This window comes from Equus quagga, chromosome 12 (genome assembly GCF_021613505.1).
Source record: "Equus quagga isolate Etosha38 chromosome 12, UCLA_HA_Equagga_1.0, whole genome shotgun sequence".
NCBI classification, from domain to species: Eukaryota; Metazoa; Chordata; class Mammalia; order Perissodactyla; family Equidae; genus Equus; species Equus quagga.
The window spans coordinates 83,830,577-83,843,008 of NC_060278.1; the positions used below are offsets into that span (position 1 = coordinate 83,830,577).

Below are 12,432 nucleotides of genomic sequence, written 5' to 3' on the forward strand. Positions count from 1 at the left end.
GTACCGAAATAAAGTGCGCCTAATTATTGCAAGGCTCTTTATTATGCTTTACACTGAGGACTCCCTCCATTCTGCGTCCAGTACGGAACTGAACCTCCCGGCTACAATAGGACCCCCCAACATGGCGGCCCTCAGCGAGCGCCGCTGGGGGCGGGGTCGGAAGCCGTTCCGCCCCGCCCCCGGGCAGGAGGGGGGTTTCCGCTTCCGGCAGCGGCGGCTGCAGCCTCGCTCTGGACCCTGCGGCTGGCGGCCGAGCCGTGTGTCTCCTCCTCCGCCGCCGCCATATTGTCTGTGTGAGGAGAGGGGAGAGCGGCCGCCGCCGCCGCCACTTCCACCGCAGGTACCGTGGGAGCCGCCGGGCGAGGGCGTTGGGGGGCGGGGGAGAGCCCAGGATGGGGCGGCTGGGCGCGGCCGCCTCTTGCGCGTGCAGCTGACTCCCGAGCAGCCCGTCGCCTTCCCCTGCCCCCCCTCCACACACACATCAGCCGAGGCCCCTGCAGCCCATCGGGGAGGCCCGGGGCCACCCCCCGGGGCGGGGAGCGAGGCTTGGAGGCAGAGGCTGATGCGAGGGTGGGAACTGGCTCTCGGGAGCCCAGCTTATGGCGGAGGAGAGGGCTAGACCTGCGCGAGGACTAGGGGGCAACTTGGAGGAGGGGGTCGTCAGAGGGGGAAGGGAGCCTGAGGGGTGGGGCCGCAGGGGGATGCTGGAGGAGGGTGTGTAGGGAAGTGGTGCCTGCTGGGTAGGGTGGGGTGAAGCCTCCCGCTGAGCAGAGCAGCTGGAGGGGGGGCCTTCTAAGGGTCCCTCTGAGCGAGGCTGGGCTTGCCACCTGCACACTGGGGTGCAAGGTGGAGGGAGCCCGGGGCGAGGTCGCTGGGGAGACAGGGGGAGGGGACCGTGAAGTGGGGCAGAACGGGTGGAGTTGGACTTAAGGGATAGTTGGAGCCTGGGTGGAAGAGGAGAGGTAAGTAGGATGGAAGGGTGGCTAAGAGTGTACGTGTTAGTAGGACTTTTATTTTGTTTTCGTCGTTGTTGTTATTGTCGTTGTTTGTTTTTTGCAGCGTTGGAACATTTCTAGCCTAGGCAGGTGATGGGTGGAGCTTCTGTAGTTTGTTTTTGGGAAGCAAAGTCAGGGTCAGGAGAGGTTGCTTCTTGGCTCTTGGTATTGTGGGAAGAACGAGTTCTGGAAAGGAAGGGGCAAATTAATTTGGGAAGACTTGATTGCCTTTCGGCTGCTAAATTTCGCCGAGAAAAGGGGGTGTGTGGAGGGGAAATGGAAAGAAAACTAGGAAGGAAAGATTTTTCTGAGAGTTGGAGACCCCATGCCGTCTAAGGAGTGGCAGTATAGGCTAGGGGCAAAGAAACAGACTGTCTGAGCTCTCAAATATCAGTGCCACTACTACTTGGCTGTGTGACTTAACCACTCTAAACCTCAGTTTTCCTGTCTGTAAAATGGGGATGATAATATCCGAAGTTTATGGTGAGGGGTAAATTTGTGTCAAACCCTTATCTCAATGCCTGGCAGGTAGATCTTACTCGTCACTTTGTTAAAAGGACTAGTTGGTATATTTGGGGTATCTTCATTCCAGGTAAAATTTATGGTCGGGAATCTGACCATTGGCAGGGCTTCAGAATATTATCTTTGTAGTCATTGCGGTGCTTTGTTGTAAGTCACTTGGCTTAACTGGCTTGGTGGACCTTGGGCTGAAAGACCAAGACTGGTACTGGTTCTCTCTCGTGTTATTTTGAAGAGTTCACTTGCATTTTTACATGGGCAGGTTTGTCCTTCTGTGACTTTGAAAAACTTGGCTTTCATTTGCTATTGGGGGAGGATGTATGACTTGAAGAAAGAATGAAAAGATTGGAAGTTTGCTTATGTTGATTTATCAACTGATTACAAAGTTAGATCACCCTGAGGCAACTTCTGTTTAAAAAAAAAATAAACCATGCCTAGTTATGTTCTCTTGTGTGGAATACAGTAAAGAAGAGAAGCACAAATTTTAGGGGGAGCAGTGGGTTAGTTTCTGCATAATAGGTGAGCTGCCTTGCTGTTTGGGGATGAAACAAGTGGCAGGTTCTTTTCCACAATATATTTTTAGTTCTTCTGTTGCCTAGCCACTGTCTTCTAGCGTGAGTTCTTATTTTTTTATTTTTGTACTAGTGTCGCTATCTCCCAACATACACCTTTACTTCACATACCCATGGAGAAAGGGGAAATTTTCTTTAGGAACTGAGTTTAAAGCTGTACAAAGGGTTTGGGTTTGTAGTTAGGCAGAATGACCCCCACCCCCCGCCAGATGTCCGCACTCTAATCCCCAGAATCCGTAAATATATTGCATGGTTAGAGGGCCTTTGCAGATGTAATTAGGGTTAAGAATCTTAAAATAGCAAGATTATCCTGGATTTTTTAGGTAAGCCCAGTCTAATCATGTGAGCCCTTAAAAGCAGAGAACTTTCTCCAGCTGGGAGTCTAGAGAGATGGGGCAGAAGAGGAAATCAGAGAGATTGGGATCATGAAAGGGACTTCATTTACCGTTGCTAGAAGGGGCAACATGGACTGCATGAGAAGGCATACAGGCAGCTTCTAGTAGCAGAGACCAGCACTGGCTAACAGCAAGGAAAGGAGAGCTCAGTCCTACAGCCACAAGGAACTGAATTTGGCCAACATCCTGAATGAGCTTGGAAGTGGGTTCTTCCCCAGAGTGTCCAGCAAGGAATGAATACACCTGATTTTGGCCTTGTGAGACCCAAAGCAGAAGGCTAGCCAAACCCACCCAACTTGTGACCTACAAGAACTGTGGGAGAATAGATTTCTCTTGTTTTAAGCCACTGCATTTGTGGTAATTTGTTGTGGCAGCAATAGAATACTAGTATAGGTTTTGGTACCATAAGTGTGGTACTGTTCCCCAAAGATGTGCAAGTGGCAGTGGATGGAGGCCCAAAAAATTTTGAGGAGCATGTTTTGAAAAGGCCTAGAACAGATCATTAGCAGAAATATGAATGTTAATGACTCTGTTAGTGAGGGCTTAGGTGGAAGTGAGGTATGCATTGGAAACTGGAGGAAAGATGATCTTTGTTACATAGTGGCAGATAGGCTTAGAATTGTGTCCTGTGGTTATGTGGAAAAGAGAACCTGTAAATGATGAACTTGGATGTTGAGCTGAGGAGATTTCAAGTGAAGTGTTGAAGCTGCAGCCTGGTTTATTTGTGGATATGAGTCTGACTGATGGAGTGAACCCCTGTGAAATTCCTGTGAAGCCCACTAGGTTCTTGAGGATTTTATACTCGCAGAAACGATGCCAGCTTGGATTGAAAGAGACAGAGTAGGGAGTTAGAGGGCTGTCGAACGCCTCCAGTTCTCCTGGCAGGAAGCAGGCTGGTGGAACTACTCAGGTGTGAATGTGCTGCTTTTCATTAAAAAGAAGGGTGATTCAGAGGATAGAACCAAGAGCCCAGAGAGGTGGAGCTGAAAGCCAGAGGATTTTTCCCTAGTTTTGAAATGGAGTGGAGTTTGCCCCGATTTTGAAACTGCTTTGGGCCGATAGATCTGTTTTATTTTACGTTTTCTCTGTTAGAACTGGAATACCCATAAATGTTGCCCTGTGCCTGTCCCACCGTTGTATGTTGGGAGCAGATAACTTGTTTTAGGACTTGTGCCCCAAGAGTTGTACTTGATGTATTATATCCAGAGCCTCATTCACACCTGATTTAGATGAGATGATTTGGGACTTTTGAGTTGCTGAGCTTTAGATGAGATTTTTGGACTTTGAGTTGATGCTGTAATGGAGTGAGACCTTAGGATGGGATGGATGTATTTTGCATTTTGGAGAGATGGGAATCTTTGGAGGCCAGAGGGTAGGATGTGGGAGGTAGAATGATCCCCCCCCAAAGATGTCTGTACCCTAATCTCTGTAATCTGAATATGTTAGCTTTTTGTGGCAAAGGGGACTTTGCAGATGTAATTATGGTTTAGGGATCCTAAAATACATTATCCTGGATTTTCTGGGTAGGTTCAATCTAATCATGTGAAAGCAGAGAATTTTTTCCAGCTGGAGTCAGAGAGATGGAGCAGGAGTAAGAGAGATTTGAAGCATGAGAGGGGCTCAACCTGCTGTTGCTGGAGGGGGCACATGGAAAGCGTGAGAGGAAATTCGGGCAGCCTCAGCTGACAGCCAGCAAGGAAGTGGGGACCTCAGTCCTACAGCCGCAAGGAATTAAGTTCAGCCAACAGTCTGAATGAGCTTGGAAGCAGATTTTCCCCTCAGAGTTTCCAGCAGGGAATACAGCCCTTATGGGCCCCTTTATTTTTCTTGCAAGACCCTAAGCAGAGGACCCAGCTAAGCCCACCTGAGTTCTGGCCTATAGAAACTATGAGATAATAAATTTGTGTTGTTTCATGTTTGTGGTGATTTGTTAGGGCAACAAGAGGAGACTAATAGAGTTTTGCTGATTTTATTTAATAATCTTTGGGGGCTTATTGTCTAGAGGACAAAGGCCACAAAGATTATTGTGTAAAGTGATTTGGTCTTAGAAGACTTCACAGAATAATGATGTTGAGTGGAACCTATTCTTCCTTGGTATTTAAATATCCTGTCACTGTCCTTAGATGTAATCTGAAGGAGCTAGATGACCAGGTTGGTAAAATGTGGATTTTAGAGCTCTAGGCCATTTTGGTAGGATTTCTATAAATTGGTGATCCTTCCATGCCTATAATAAATGTCTTAGATAAATGGCATAATTTCTTCATTAATTTTTATTGGCTGAATAAAGCGATGAGTTTATATGACACCTTTTAAAGTCTTATTTCCTGTTTTCTAGGGGAGATGGAAATGGGTGATATGTTTTTATGAATTGATAAACCACCTATATAGAAAGACCACTGTTCTTTCATATCTCCTACCCCAACCCAAAGTGGTAAAGTCTTTTCTCCTTGTTCTTGTCATTTAATGTTAATAATCAGATTTGGGAATCATAATTGCCAAATGGAGTTCTAGCTTTTAAGAAGACCTGTTTGTTTTTGTTCTTCAACAGTAGCCTGTTGATTAGATTCGTAAAATATGGACTCTCAGCCTTCGTATGGGGAACTTCAGAAGAGGAGGAAATGAGACACTTTGTTCTTGTTAGTTACCTGAATAGAAAGATGACTGTAAAATTAGAGCATTTCAAGGGATGAAGGACTTTTGAGATTATCTGTTTGACCTTTGGGTTTAGAGTAAAGGAAAGTGGGTCACATGAAGGTTAAGTGGTTCAACCAAGTATCTCAGCCCAGAATCCTGGTCCAGGCAATGGAGATTCATGGCTTTGGAACTATATTCCCTGTGCACTCCTGCCTTGCCCTTTTTTAGGTTTTATCTTGGACAAGTTCTCTCTCTGCCTCAATTTCCTCGTCAGGTCATTATGGGGATTGATTGGGATAATGGATGTAACACATTGAGCGCAGTACCTAACACAGTAAATGCCCCAAAAATGTTAACTCTTGTAACATTTATGATAATTGTCTATAACAACTTTTGCATAAATATTACAGTACAATTTGTGCAAATTCAGAAACTGAGAGCCAGTATGATTTGGCATTGGCTGAGGTAAGGGCTTAACATTTTAAGGTGATAATAATGCTTGTGATTCTTGATTTAAAATGAGAAACTGGATAGATCCTTGGCCTATCTAAATTCGTTGGGTGACCTTGGCCAAGTTTTTTTCACAAGAGTATTAGTGTCTTTATACACCTAAATTTCTTTCAACTCTTAAGATGGATAATTTCAAAAGTAGTGTATCATTTAGTTGTTTCTTAATAGAGAGAAATCTAGGCCAGCCAGCTTTTCAAGTGAAGAAATTCCTCTAGGATTGTTAAGGAACAGGAACGGCTGTCATTGTAACAAAGACTATACAGTCACATGCCCTGCGGCATTTCAGTCAATGATAGATGGCATATAGGACAGTGGTCCCTTAAGATTCGTGCCATATAGCCTAGGTGTGTAGCAGGCTATACCATCTAGGGTTGTGTAAGTTTGCTTTGCGATGTTTGCACAATGACACAATCACTCAATGGCATGTTTGTCAGAATGTATCCCTGTCTTTTAAGCAGTGCTTGACATATTTACATTGGGTTATAGGCAACTGCTAGTTTTCCTTAAATATTTGATATGCTCCAGGGTAGATTTCAGCGAACCTAGTTGTTGACCAGACATACTTTTTTTTCACATTATAGAAATCAAGGATTGAATCTTCTTAAAAGTTTAAGGTGAGGGGCCAGCCTGGTGGCACAGTGGTTAAGTGCACACGTTCTGCTTCGGTGGCTTGGGGTTCGCCGCTTCGGGTCCTGGGTGCGGACATGGCACCGCTTGGCAAGCCATGCTGTGACAGGCGTCCCACATACAAAGTAGAGGAAGATGGGCACGGATGTTCGCTCAGGGCCAGTCTTCCTCAGCAAAAAAGAGGAGGCTTGGCAGCAGATGTTAGCTCAGGGCTAATCTTCCTCAAAAAAAAAAAAGTTTAAGGTGAAAGAATTCACAGTATCTGTGCTATGAGTGGCATTTCACTGGTTTCTACAAATTCTGTGCCTTTCAGCTTTAGATATAAGAAACCTTAGCAACAGTTCCTATGGTGAGCAAGCTTTTTTTGCATTAGAGATGATAGTATTTTCTTGCATAGAAAATATTGTGTTATCTGAAGTGAGGGTTTAGGGTTAATTACCAGAGTACACTTAGAATAATCTTTTATAATCTTATATGTGTAACATCTTAAATGTCTTTATATTGACTACTTTTTTCTTTTCTTCTTACACTTTCTGGTCTTGTGGATTTTTCTGACAGGTTTTTATTAGCTGAAACATTTTAATCTGCTTGGAAAAGTGAACACTTGAAATTTTTCTGAAGTTATGACTAATGCTCTAATGGGCATTTCTCAATTTATGTATCTTGTTAACGTCCTATAAATTTTAAGAAAGCAACCTTGTTAAAAATCAATGGATAAATTATTTCCCTAAAAAAAATGAATCATGTCATATCAGAAAGTACAGAATAGCCATTTTGGGCTGTTGAATTTATAACTAGTTAAAAGATGTTACTCATTCAACAGACCCTGAGTGCCTAGTACATTTCAGGTAGGTGCTGTGTTAAGATTTCTAGATTGTCCCTGTTAAGCTTGCAAGTGAGTGACGTTTCCTAATAATGCATATATCATTCCACAACATAGTAGCTTTCTGAGCTGTTTTCTTATGAAAACTCTTGTTTACTTTGTATCTTAGGTATTGTTTCTGAAGCAGCTACAGAAATTTGGGGTGGGGGGTGGGGATTGAGAATTTCATTCATTCTTAATGGAATTCTTTAACTGAGATTGCTAACAGGGAGGGGAAGGCAGCAGGATAGTGGGAAGGAGCTCTAGGTTTGGAATGAGACAGAGCACGTTAGGGGAAGGTCAGTTAACCTCTCTCAAGCCTGGATTTTGTCGTCTCTAAAATTGGGATAACAGCTACCTTTGGCAACTTATTTATTAACCTTCAGTTTCTTCATCTGTAAAATGGAGATTAGTAGTACCTACCACAGAGTGTTCTTGTGAAGATAACTAAAGCACCAGCTGATGTTATCTCAGGGTTACTGTGAGGATTAAGGGAGATAATTTATAAAATGCTGGTACCTCACTAATATTAGTTCTTTCCTTTCTATATCACTGAAGACATTGTGTTCTTCATTGCAAGAGCTGCTACTCTTTACTCTGTTTTCGTTTTCTGCTGCCATGGATTCTTATTTTTTAATGAAGCTTTTGACCTGTACTTCCTGTTTCTGGTGTGGCCTGCTGCTGGGTGGATGAGATACTGAATTGCTGCTGCTTAGGGTTGGGTCAGTGTGGAACCCACGCCCAGTGTAGATTGCCTCGGTTACGGTGTACATTGCCAGAGTGGTTATCTAGTCTTGGTGAATCTAAGGTTCTCTTGCTTCTAGACATAGAAGTGAATCTTCCTATCTCACACTCGGGGAAAGTTCAAGGTTTGGTTGCCTGTAGACTTGTGAACCTGGCTCGGAGGTCTTATTCCCAATGGTTCTTTGATCACAGTTTGGGAATTACTTGTGTATTGTGTGTTAGGGATATGTTTGGAGGAGAAATTGTTCCTGCATTAAGATCTTCTCTGTGTCCTGCTCTCTCGGGTAATCCACTAACTTGCTTTCTTATTTGTTCTGCATTCTTAAATCATACACTCCGTAGGCAGAGCAGGAACCTGTCTTTATCAGTACTTTCATTAAAGTGTTAAAGTGTTCTCTGTATTTATTACTGTATAGAATGAATACAGATAGCCATCTGCCTTGGAGTTGTTCTTCCATATTTCAAAACCTGATGTTTATACAGTTGTGGCCTGGTGGCCAGCCCATTCAGATAAGAGAGTAATGAAAACCCTTCATGATTGAAACTCTCACCCTCTACCCTTCACTTTGCCTCCAAATTTAAAGCAACCCATGTCATTGTAGTATTTATGGTAGGCTGTTCATGAATCAGTTTGCAAAGTTAGAGAAATAGTGTTGAATTAGTGAAAATAACCTGTTTGGGCTTTGGATCCTAAATAGACTTAGGTTCATTAAATCTGTCCTCCACCACTTAGTGATCCTGAGACTTCTGGCAGGTCTCATTTCTAACATAGGAGTGTACGCCTCACACCATGCCTGGTTTATAAGAGGCATTCAAATGACAGCAGCAGTTAGTACGTACATAAATGCTGTGTACTTTAGATTATTCTAGTTCTCAAATGAAATTTTCTCTTCTTTGGTTCCAGTGGGTTGTGGCAAGTGGAATAAAGTTTCAGATTGTGACTTTTGCTTGTGTTGCCTGGTAAAAAGGTACACAGATGATGACTTCTTTGACCTTCATCTATTAAATTCTGTATTATTGGAGAAAATTCTGGACTTCTAACTTCTGGCAAGTGTTTGAGGTAGAATTTTGTTAATTCAAATCAAACTGCTTGGGTTTTCTTGTAATACTTGCCTTTATTGGAAGACCTCCCACTGTTGCTGTGTTATTCGTGTAACATTGACACTTTGATTCCTTTTCTAGCTTAAGGATGGAGAAATGAAATTCACAGAGTGCCTAAATGCTGTTTTTTGTTATTCCATACTTGCTGGTTTGTTTTTTGGAAATGCTTGAGTGTATGGCTTTTTAAAACAAGTATGTTGTAAATTTTGTAGATGGGAATAAAAACAGAAAGCTCAATGATGTGTTAGGATTATAATGTCTTAAGTATCCTGTGGATTTATGCAAGCAGTAACTTCATGAGTTATCAGGTATTATTGTGAATATTTGTATTCTGAATTCAGACCTTTAACAGAACCAGAACAAACTTATGCTGTTGGCTTCGAATAGGTAGTTTTCTTCCTTATTCAGGAAAATAATTCCTGGGTGGCCAGCCCTGTGGTCAAGTAGTTAAGTTCACACGCTCTGCTTCAGTGGCCTGCAGTTTCACTGGTTCAGATCCTGGATGTGGACCTGGTGCCGCTCGTCAAGCCCTGCTGAGACGGTGTCCCACATAGCACAACCAGAAGGACCTACAGCTAGAATATACAGCTTTGTACTGGAGAGTTTGGAGGAGAGGAAGAAAAGAAGAAGAAGAAGAAGATTGGTAATAGATGTTAGCTCAGGTGCCAGTCTTAAAAAAAAAAGAAAAGAAAAGAATTCCGCAGTGCTCTTGGAGTCTTGGGATTTGAGTCAGAGTGGGTTAGGGGAACTGTCAAGGAGCTAATTGTTAACCTTTTTAATCTGTATGTTCCCCCCCGATTTAAACAACAAAACACCACTACTTGTTTGATATCAGTTTGATAGGTGAGAGAAAATATTGTTGGCCACTGTCACCACCTTAAGTTGAGGCAGGAAAGGAGAATCATAAAGTGGAAGAGAAAAGATAACCTCATTTAATCTTACATTCGTTTTTACCATTAGCCTGTTTTCTTTTGGCTTATTCTTCCAAGTTAGGGTTAGGAGGTTTAGTTTGTGTTTGTTGTCTTTTTTTATGCCAGTGACCTCCAAATAGATGATCTCCCAGAAGAAATGGTTGCTCATTAGTTGTATGTCTGGACTCTACCTGGAAGCTGCAAAAAATTATTGCCTATCTCTCAAAATAAGGAGAGTTATGAAGTCGTTTTCTCTACCTACTGCATGGATTTTGACTGTTCAACTCGTGATCTCTATAAGTTATTTAAACCAGAAATTTTCATCCAGTGTACTGGATCAGAGGGAGTACAGTTGTGCTGAAATACTGGTCTTCCCAGCCTTCTGGCCGTTTGTTCAGGGTACAGGGCATCCAAGCCAGTGAGCGTAGGTCCGGAACAGTCTTGATCATTTATCCTACTGTGTCATACAAATATTTTCTCTTTGTCTTTTGACTTTTAAAAAGGCTGTAAGCTCTAACCTAGAAAGTTCAGTAATTGGGTATCTTAACAGTTCCAAGATTCAAGAGAGGCCACCAGTCTCAAAATAGTTTTGGCTTTAAGTTTGGAAAAGACCATTTTAAGTATCACTGTGACCCTTAAGTAATTTTGTTTGCACGTATGATTCAAGAGATATACTTAAAAATGTAAGACTCAGGGCCTGCCTGATGGCACAGTGGTTAAGTTCGAATGCTCCACTTCGGTGGCCAGGGATCCGTGGGTTTGGATCCCATGCTGTGGCAGGCATCCCACATACAAAATAGAGGATGATTGGCACAGATAGTTAGCTCAGGGCCAATCTTCCTCACACGCACGCATAAAGTAAGACTCAAAACAATTTAAATTTCGAGACTTGTGAAGAAATTTGAGTTTTTATTTTTTTAAGCAGTAACATGAAGCAAAAATAAAGTTCGCTTGTGTAAAATGATTGTCCTTACCTGAATGATTCTGAATGCCACTGTATCTTTTCTGAAGCTGACATTTTGTAAATCATTCATTCATCAAGCTTGGGTCTCATGCTGGAACATAAATTGAAGCCTAGGATACATTGTCTTCCTCTCTTTCCTTGGGAAAGAATGGAATATACTTAGTTTGAGAAATTTAATTGTTTGGTATTTATGTAAATTATCAAGTGAACCTTTTAAAATAGATATTTTACAGTGTTAAAAATGTACATTTCCTTTTGTCTAACTCAGCTATTCTTAATTCTGCTGGTATACAGATTCCTCTGTGCCTAATAAAAGCTACAAACCTTTTCTTCAAAAAATGTACCTGCACATGCTACTTTGTATATACTTTCAGGGAGTTCGTGGACCTTGGAGCTCATCGATGAATTCTATTTTCAGTGCTGTACTTTGTATAGTCCAAATAATAGTTTCCTCTTTTCATTTTATTTATTTATTTTTTTTTAAAGAGTTTTTAAAATTTTTTTCCTTTTTCTCCCCAAAGTTCCCCGGTACATAGTTGTATATTCTTCGTTGTGGGTCCTTCTAGTTGTGGCATGTGGGATGCTGCCTCAGCGTGGTTTGATGAGCAGTGCCATGTCTGCGCCCAGGATTCAAACCAACGAAACACTGGGCCACCTGCAGTGGAGCGTGCGAACTTAACCACTCGGCCATGGGGCCAGCCCCTCGTTTTATTTTTTTTTTAAAGATTGGCACCTGTGCTAACATCTGTTGCCAATCTTTTTTTTTTTTTTCCTTTTTTCTTCTTCTCCCCAAAGCCCCCTGGTACACAGTTGTATATTCTAGTTGTGAGTATCTCTGGTTGTGCTATGTGGGACGCCACCTCAACATGACCTGATGAGCAGTGCCATGTCTACGCCCAGGATCCAAACGGGCGAAACGCTGGGCCACCGAAGCAGAGTGCGCAAACTTAACCACTCGGCCACGGGGCCGGCCCCCTCATTATTTTTAATACTGTAACATTTGCCTGATTTATCATTTGTTACATTATTAGTCTTTCAACAAATATTTCTGTACTGTCTTCTGTATGTCAGCTTCTTTGTTAGACTCCTGAGAGTACAGAGGCGCTGTTCTCTGTCCTTGGAGCTTTGTTTAGCTAGAGAGGGCTGGTGTAAAAAGTGCAATGACAATGCTAGATGGGAGAGGTAAACCAAGAGTGCTGTTGGGGTACAGAGGAGGTGAACTGACCATTAGAATTTTTCTGTAAATCCATGGTCAGTTCTATATTTCTTTTTTTCCTGAGGAAGATTAGCCCTGAGCTAACATCTGTTGCCAATGTTCCTCTTTTTTTTTTTGGCTTGAGGAAGCTTGGCCCTGAGCTAACATCCATGCCAGTCTTTCTCCACTTTATATGTGGGTCACCACCACAACGTGGCTGCTGAGTGGTATAGGTCTGTGCCTGGGATCCGAGCCTGCGAACCTGGGCTGGTGAAGCATAGTGCACTGAACTTAACCAGTACGCCGTGGGGCTGGCCCCCATGTTCTGTATAGCTTAATTGGCAAAAGGCATATTGTGAACTACTCCAAGGTGTTTTCTTAAAGTTCTAATTGGACTAGTAAT

At 42.7% G+C, this 12,432-nt stretch overlaps 1 protein-coding gene across 1 annotated transcript in view; it reads left to right on the top strand.

The window, feature by feature from the left end:
• The first annotated feature begins 203 nt into the window (after positions 1–203).
• CSNK2A1 (casein kinase 2 alpha 1) overlaps positions 204–12,432 on the top strand; it is a 49,784-nt gene continuing 37,555 nt past the window's right edge. Inside the window, exon 1 of the mRNA XM_046678828.1 lies at positions 204–340. The gene's annotated coding sequence lies outside the window, so the exon portion shown is untranslated. The remainder of the gene's footprint in view (positions 341–12,432) is intronic.